We start from the raw sequence: 8,160 nt of genomic DNA, 5'->3' as shown, positions 1-8,160 counted from the left end.
GTGGCAAATTTTATAGCTAAACCATCTTGTTACTCTTTACTGACCTATGGAAGGTAAGGAGAGATGTAAGGGCTTTGCTTCTTGTTTTGTTTTGTTTTTAAGTAATTTGTTGGGAGGTAAGGCATGTCTTAGTTAGAGTTTCTATTACTGTGAAGAGTTACCATAACCAAGGCAACTATTACAAAGAACAACATTTAATTGGGGCTGGTTTACTCTTTTAGAGGTTCAGTCCATTATCATCATGGAGAGAAAGCATGACTGCTTGCAGGCAGGCATGGTACTGGATGAGCTGAGAGTTCTACATCTCTGAAGGCAAACAGGAGAAGTCTGGCTTCCAGGCAGCTCGAAGGAGGGTCTCCAATCCTACCTCTAAACTGACACACTTCCTTCAACAAGCCTCACCTCCTAGTAGTGCCATTACCTGGACCAAGCATATTCAAACCACCACAGTCTACATGTTGGAAGCACATGTTCTATCTTGGATGTGCCATGTTTGAAATGCCCAGAAAATATTATGGCTAGAACTCAGGGAGAAGTTGGAAGTTACATATGCAAGCTTGGCAATTGCACAACCTATCTTCATGTTTTTCTCTGAAATGATAGGCTCAGGCACACTCAGTCCTAAAGGGCCAAGGAGAAAGTATGACAGAAAGTCACTCTTCACTAGGATCCCTTAGGGTCAAAAGGCAAGTTAAGTGAGAAGTCACAGAGAAGTCCTCATGTCCATTGCTGAAGGCCCCTGGTTCCTTCTAGTTCAGCCAGAAAATAAAGTGAATGAGTGCAGTGTCAGGAATTTGGGTCTAACATAGATCCCTTTATTTAAGGCAAATATAGCTACCAGTGGATATATAAAATATGCCATATCATGTCTGGTATCCTTTTACAACAGGGGGAAATTGAGAAGGAGACACATAAATGGTATTAGCAATAAATACATTGTTTGCCTGACAATGAGCATAGAGTGGCTCTGGAAAGCACTAAAGTACAAATTATGTCTAAGATGATAAAAGTAGGAAGCCTGGGGTTGGGTGATGGTATGTACCAGAGTTGTCAACAGCTCCTGATGTAATATCAGTTCGTCAATTTCTCTTTTAACATAACAGTGACACTGTGATGTTTATTTATTGAAACTAGAACCAAGAGCGTCCCTGGAAGTGCTACATTTCTTTGGTAAAAGTCATGAGGATGAGCTGAGTACAAACACATAAAAGAACATTTCTGGGCAGCCATGGGATGTGTTCCTTGCCTTGTGAAGCAATACTGCATGATCATTTAGCACATTAATGAGATGCCTGAAGTTTCCACTTTACTTTAAAGGAATGGGGCATGATCCTCTACAAAAACTCAGAGGACTTCAGTGTTTTCATTTCCTTTCATGTGGGTTAAGGTGTCACCTCATCCATGAACATTCATCCGTCTGGAGGAATGATTTTATGGGCACATATTAACTCATTCAATTCTTATAATGACTCAAAGGATTGCTTTTCTTTGTTTTGGTGCCTGCCTAGAGTTGAACCAAAGGTTTTGTGAATGCTAGGCAAATAGCTTATCCATTGGGTGTATTTTTAATAGACAAAGTTGAAAAGAAGGTAAACAAACTATAATCAAACCACTGGTAAGTGTTCAAGCTGTGATTTCTGACCCAGGTGAAGTGACTCCAATATTACCTGCTGTGTAATATTCTATTACTTCACTTGAGTTGTTTATTGAGGAGACCACACCTCTCCAAACACTAATCCAACTTCCTTTTCCTCAAAGAAGTCTGAGAATATCTATGGGTGGTCTTAGATCAAAGATTTCTAATGAAAGTCAAAATGAGAATAATAATGCCCATTTTTAGCCTGGTTTGGAATTTGGCCATTACAGAATGATGCTCCAAGAAAACAGCAAAGTTCATGAACTGTAACTTTACTTGTGACAAACACCGTCTTGTGTTCACTGAGCAAACAACTTACTCTCTGTGAGTCTTTGGTTTCTTTACCTGTAAAATGGATGCAATTACAACACTTAAAAAGTATGGGAGGATTAAAAATGTATATCTGTATGGAAGGTATACCATTCAGTGTTATAGCAGTTTCTGGTGAAGTCAACAAAGAGACTTATTCATATCTCCTTTTGAAGGAAAAGGAACAGATGTTGAGAATATTCTATGTTCCAGACTCTGCTGTATGCTCAACATATTTTATTTCATTTAATCATCTACTGAATGTTACCTAAAAACTAAACAAAAACAGAAACAAAGAAAGTGAAAAAAGATATTGAGGTTGCCATTCTTCAGTAAAAGAGACTTGAATAGATCAAACATTTTTCTCAGGATCACATGTTTTGCTTGCTGATGGGCCAACATTGTCATTGAAGCACTGTGATTTCTACTAGTCTACCAGTGTTTTGTTTTGGTTTCTTCTTGATATCATCATTTAAACCAAAAATAAAGAGACTCGATACTTGTTATCAGCTGTTTCCCAGCATAGAAAAAGGGCTTACTTCTAATAATTTAGAATTCTTCATTCTCTTTCCCAATGAAATGCTGAAGAAAAAACAGGATCCCCAGAGTTTAGTTCTAGTTAACATCTAATGACAAAGCCCAGGAGGTAGACAGACCCACAAAGGATAAGGGTTAAGAAACCACACTACCAAAGCTCAGGACTTACACAGCTAGGACTCTTATTAGAGTCACTGAGATTCCTCAAATGTTGTTTGATTCCAGAAAAGAGAGACAGTGAATAGCCCTTATATATTTGGCAACTCAAGTTCTCTGAGCACATTTTGCTACTATTGGGATTTGGCAAATTTGGCGATACTATGATGTGGCGGAGCTTTGAGGGTATCTGGGTCTAGAGTTGTCAAGGACTGTGCTCAAAACTTTTTAGTTTAGCTCCACATGATCTGTGCTCCTCCAGGCAATGCCTCACTTGTCCACTATACTCTTCCTGTTTTTACTGGAGGAACTTGTGATGATTTGAGCAGGGTAGTGGTTATTGAATTAAATCAAGATCCATCTTCTGGCACTCTCAAGCCCATACTGTGGCTACTAGTAACAGATATCTAACAAATTTACCTTTCTTATTTACTAATGGTAGATAGTATTCATAGAAATTTTTATGGAATTTGCTTTCATAATACAACTATTTTCTCCATAATAACTCTTAGCAGCTCATCTACTAGAGGCTTACAAATTAACTTGATCACTTACATTCTACTTTCAATATAGACAAATAAACTATTTCTCAAATCCTGACATGTAAATGTGCACTTAGCTTAAGGAGAGGACTGCTAGTAATAGAAAATATGGAGCCTGAATCAGCTACCTTCTGTAACCAAGAAAGACTCCCAGTGGCTTAGAACACCAAGCCAGACACAAAAGATTTGACCTATATCCTGCCTGCAAGATGTTCAGGTGCAATGGTAGCTTAGAGCTTATGAGGGTCTATGACTTGGCCAAACAATGACTGGCCTAACTTGAGGCCCAAACCATGAGAAGGAATCCATGTCTGACATTGCCTGATTGGCTAGGAATTGCAAGTTGGATAACTCAGAGATCTAGCATAGAATAAAAAAAGACTGACCAAAAAATTAATGAAGTGATTTCTAACTATATTCTGCTGTACTCATAGAGCTGTGCCTAGCACAATTGTATCAGAGAGGCTACATCTAGGAACTTATGCAAGCTGATACAGAGACCAACAGACAAACATTAGGCATGGATCTTAGGGAAGGAAGGACTGTAGAATCCAAAGGGGTTGAGGACATCAGGAGAATAGGGACCATAAAATCAACTAAGGAGGATTAAGGGGCTCACAGAGATTGAAGGGGCAATCAGAGAGTCTGCATGGGTGTGTACTAGGTCCTATATACATATATTGTGCTTCTTTTGGTGGAGGGTTTTGTTGAACTCCCAACCAGTGGAAATGAGGATTATCTCTGATTTGTTCACCTGCTCTTGGGACTCTTTATATCTTACTGGGTTTTCTCACCCAGACTTGATATGAGGGTTTGTGCCTAGTCTTATTGTATCTCTGTTTAGTTGATGACACTGTGAGACCTGCTCTTTTCTGAAAGAAAATTGAGGACCAGTGGCTCTGGGGTTGAGGGGAGGTATATATGTTGAGGAACTGGGAGGAGTGGAGGGAGGGAAAGCTACCTTTGGGATGTATTGTATGAATGAATACATTAAACAACAACAACAACAAAACTCAGCTTTCTGCTTGGTGCTGCAACAGCAGCCATGAGTGTTCTCAGGCTACAGAAGAGGCTTGCCTCTAATGTTCTCTGCTGTGGTTTAAAGAAGGTCTGGCTGGTCCCCAATGAGACCAATGACATCACCAATGCCAACTGCCATCAGCAGGTCAGGAAGCTGATCGAAGATGGGTTGTTCATCCAGAAGCTTGTGACTATGCATCCATTCCTGGGCTAGATGCTGGAAAGGCACTTGGGCTTGACAGGAGGACAGGCATATGGTCATAGAGAAGCTGAAGGGTACTGCCAAAGTTCTGATGCCCAAGAAAGTGACCTGTATGAGAAGGGAGAGAATCCTGTACCAGCATCTCAGGAGAAACCATGAATCTAAGAAGATTGGCCACCATATGTATCACAGCCCATACCTGAAGGTCAAATGGAATATATTCTAAAAGAAGCAGATTCTCATGTAGCACATTGACAAAATGAAGGCAGACAAGGCCTGCAAGAAGCTACTGTAAGAAGCTACTGACCAGGCTGAGGCTTAGGTATAAGATCAAGCAAAGAAGTGCCTGCAGGCATATTTCTGGACCAAGAAGGAAGAAATCAAGACTCTGTCCAAGGAAGAGATCAAGAAATAAACCTTCCCTCATATTTGTACATAGTGACCTGTCTGTGGCCTCATGTAGATCAGTCATTAAAATAGAATAAGCTTTGTCTATTAAAATAACAAAACCAACAACTACTACAACTACTACCACTACTACCACTACTACCACTACTACTACTACCACCACCACCACCACCACTACTACTACTACTACTACTACTACTACTACTACTACTACTACTACTGCTACTACTGCTGCTACTGCTGCTACTGCTGCTGCTACTGTTGCTGCTACTGCTGCTGCTACTACTACAGAAAGGTTAAGATTTCAGTCCAAGTTCAAAAAAATATTTCAAATGAAAATGTGGAACCTGGTTTGATACATCATGGCTAGACCATGATGTGGGGAACATTTACAGATGAGCCAGCCTACTCCAATCCTTCATGGTCCTTTTCATAGGTCTGTTACAACATGCCTATGCATTCAAGAGACAAAAGAGAGGTGCCAGGAATAAAATTCCAGATAAAGAAACCACAGAAAATTCATGTGGTTGAAGTTAAATAATCCCAGTCATTAAAAAATGGGGCAATTGCATCCAAAGAAGAATAGCAGTAAATAAAGTGATATTCCTCTGTAATGTTTTCCATTCTTTGGGCAAACTTGCAGTTCTGCAAAATGATTTGACAGACTCAAAAGACTCTGAGCAAAATCAGTTTCAAAGATCAGTGTGCTGTGACAACATACCGATTTTCAAATGACTCTGCCGAAGCTATGCTGCATAGTTAAGTGCTTTCACCCCTTCCAGCAGACAGAGCCATTTGTTTTAACCTATATGTGACACCCTTTGTATTGTTAGAACAGTCAACAAACAGCTTCTTTTTTGTTTGGAGTTGTAGAAAAGCAAAAGAGAGATTTAAAAGATCCTCTAAATGTTTACTTGTGAATGTAGTTGATTTTTTTTAATGGACCAATTTAGTGTCCTCGTCTCCTTCCTGGTTGTGAGTTTCCATGCATAATCAACAAACAGTCAGTTCCTTATTAGGGTTTACTGAACTTTTTCCACATCCAAAGAGTCATCTTTCAGTAGGTTGTTTTCCATTAAAAACTCACACACAATCTTTTCAGCAAATATCCATTTCTTGAGATCTGGTCATTTTCCATTTAACTCAGCTTTCTCCTTCATTTGCTTTTAGATTATGTAACTGTTGCCAAATTAGACATGGTTTAAGAAATGCCACTATGGCCTCTCATGATGTTGAATTAGTATTTCAGTTTTACCACCCAGAAGAAATATCAATACCCACTCATTCAAGTGACGAAATTAAATTTATTTTTTCATCTGACCATGTCATGGAAAAATAGCTGATTTTACCACTCACTGGCCTGACCTGATATTGATCTTCTATTTTCATGATAATAATTTCAAAGCTACAAAATATCAATTGAGTTTCTATGTTTAGAAAGCAGAGCTCTGTATCAGGTTCTGAGCATGTGATAAACAAGATATGGCTCTGGAAGCACACCCAGCGGTCACCATACATTCCCTACTCTTCATACACATCCTGGTGGACAGCTTCTATCATCTAATAGAGACAGCAAATGTCAAAAGAACCCTCAGCCAGATTTACTTGCACTTAGAACATGGGTATGTATGTGGCCCACCTATTTTACCAGATAAAGGGAAATCTAGGGTGAGAAATGAGGAAACAGAATAGTCAGAAGGAAAGTAGCCCTTCTCTTTGGGGGAGTGAATTTTGAGAAAGCTGTTTCCATTTTAGGCATGTGTGTGTAGAATTGTATAAAAATGATATGTTGACTTTAAAATGTACTTTTCTTAACAGCTGGATAAAATTTCATTCTGTATACATGCTGTAGACAGGGAAATAGATGAGAGAGTAAGAGAGAAAGAAGGAGGCTAGGAGGGATGTGGACAAGAAGCAAGAACAAATTTCATTTAGAAAATGCCTTGATGAAACCCAATTCTTTGCAAGCTAGTGGTAAATAAATAATAATTAAAAGTCAGCTATGCTAAGAGATACAGAAGCCATCTTGTAACCATAGAGGAAAAGGCTTCGGAAGAAAAGCCAACACTACAGAGGAGACAACAGAGGGTTAGAAAGGACCTGATCTGCAATGACATTTGGAACCACTGAAATCCCATTTGAATTTGGAATTTCCCTGACTCAGTGCAAATGTAGTTATACCTACAAGGTTACCATTTATGTTATCTGCTTAAGAAATTTGCACCTCTGTTGTGGAAGGCCTCTCATGGAACAGAACCACCTAGTCCTCTCTTTTCTTTGTAATGTGGTTGTGATATCAATACCTCAAAATCTCTCCTTAAAGTTTTTGATTCATCTTACATCAATCCCATGTCTTTCCATCCCAAGAAGAATCAAATATATAAATATATTTTCTCCCCACATTCCATGATCCTGTGCCTTATAATTTTCTCCTGCTCCCCAGAAAACCAAAACCAACAAAAAACCCTGGGTTTCTAAATCTCCACCTCATCCCTTATCCCTAAAATTCAATGCACCATCATCTAGTTGATGTGAGCATTTTTGCTGTCTGTTGGTGGATAATGGATTTGATATTCTTTTGTAAATATAGGTGGGCACAAGACTCAGTTCTTATCTAGAAAACCTATGATAATAGTTGAAGTAGGCAAGATTACTTCACATTACCCTGAAGTCATCAACTATCACTAATCTTTCAGCATATTAAACTCTGTAATTGAATAGATTGTGTGTTTTCACTCTCAAGGTTTGTTTTTTTTTTACAAACTATAGACAGTTTACTGACCTAGTATTCAACTTCTTTACAATAACTGTTCATTAGATGAATTAATAACTTTGTATTTAAGGATTAAAGCTCAATGCCATCATTCACATCTCTAGGATATTTTCTCAGTTAAGTGGGTAAAGATGCTGAGGATTGGGGAAAGTAGGTAACCATCAGAATTTATAAAATAGCAATGCCAGATGCATCACTGTAGGGGGTGGGGTAGGGGCTGTCTCTTATTCCAGTGTTCTTTTTAGTCTACTGCAAGCAATCTGTGCATTTGTAATCTACTCAATATAAAGGATCCATGAAAATATACCAGTATGGGCTCCTAATGACCAATTGCTATATCCATAGAGTATTGCTTAACCCTCACCAACAGATAGACACTTTAGAGCAGTCATCTCTAAATGTTATATCTTTATGAAATTATTCCCCACAATGCACAGGAATCCATGTGGTAGAGGAGTCTAAAAGAGAGGTAGTGAATGACTCCATGAAAACAATTTCTTTTACACACAACAGGACTGAAATACATAAGAACTCAGAGAAGCTGTAGCAGTAAGCACAAGACCTATACAGGTTCATT

At 38.8% G+C, this 8,160-nt stretch overlaps 1 pseudogene; it reads left to right on the top strand.

Moving 5' to 3' along the window:
* The first annotated feature begins 4,225 nt into the window (after window positions 1-4,225).
* LOC116082260 lies at window positions 4,226-4,724 on the top strand (annotated as a pseudogene).
* The last annotated feature ends 3,436 nt before the right edge of the window (window positions 4,725-8,160 follow it).

The sequence above is a fragment of the Mastomys coucha genome, unplaced genomic scaffold (assembly GCF_008632895.1).
Source record: "Mastomys coucha isolate ucsf_1 unplaced genomic scaffold, UCSF_Mcou_1 pScaffold7, whole genome shotgun sequence".
NCBI lineage: Eukaryota > Metazoa > Chordata > Mammalia > Rodentia > Muridae > Mastomys > Mastomys coucha.
Note: the sequence above shows the minus strand (reverse complement) of the source record. Positions and strands in the feature narration are given on the sequence as shown.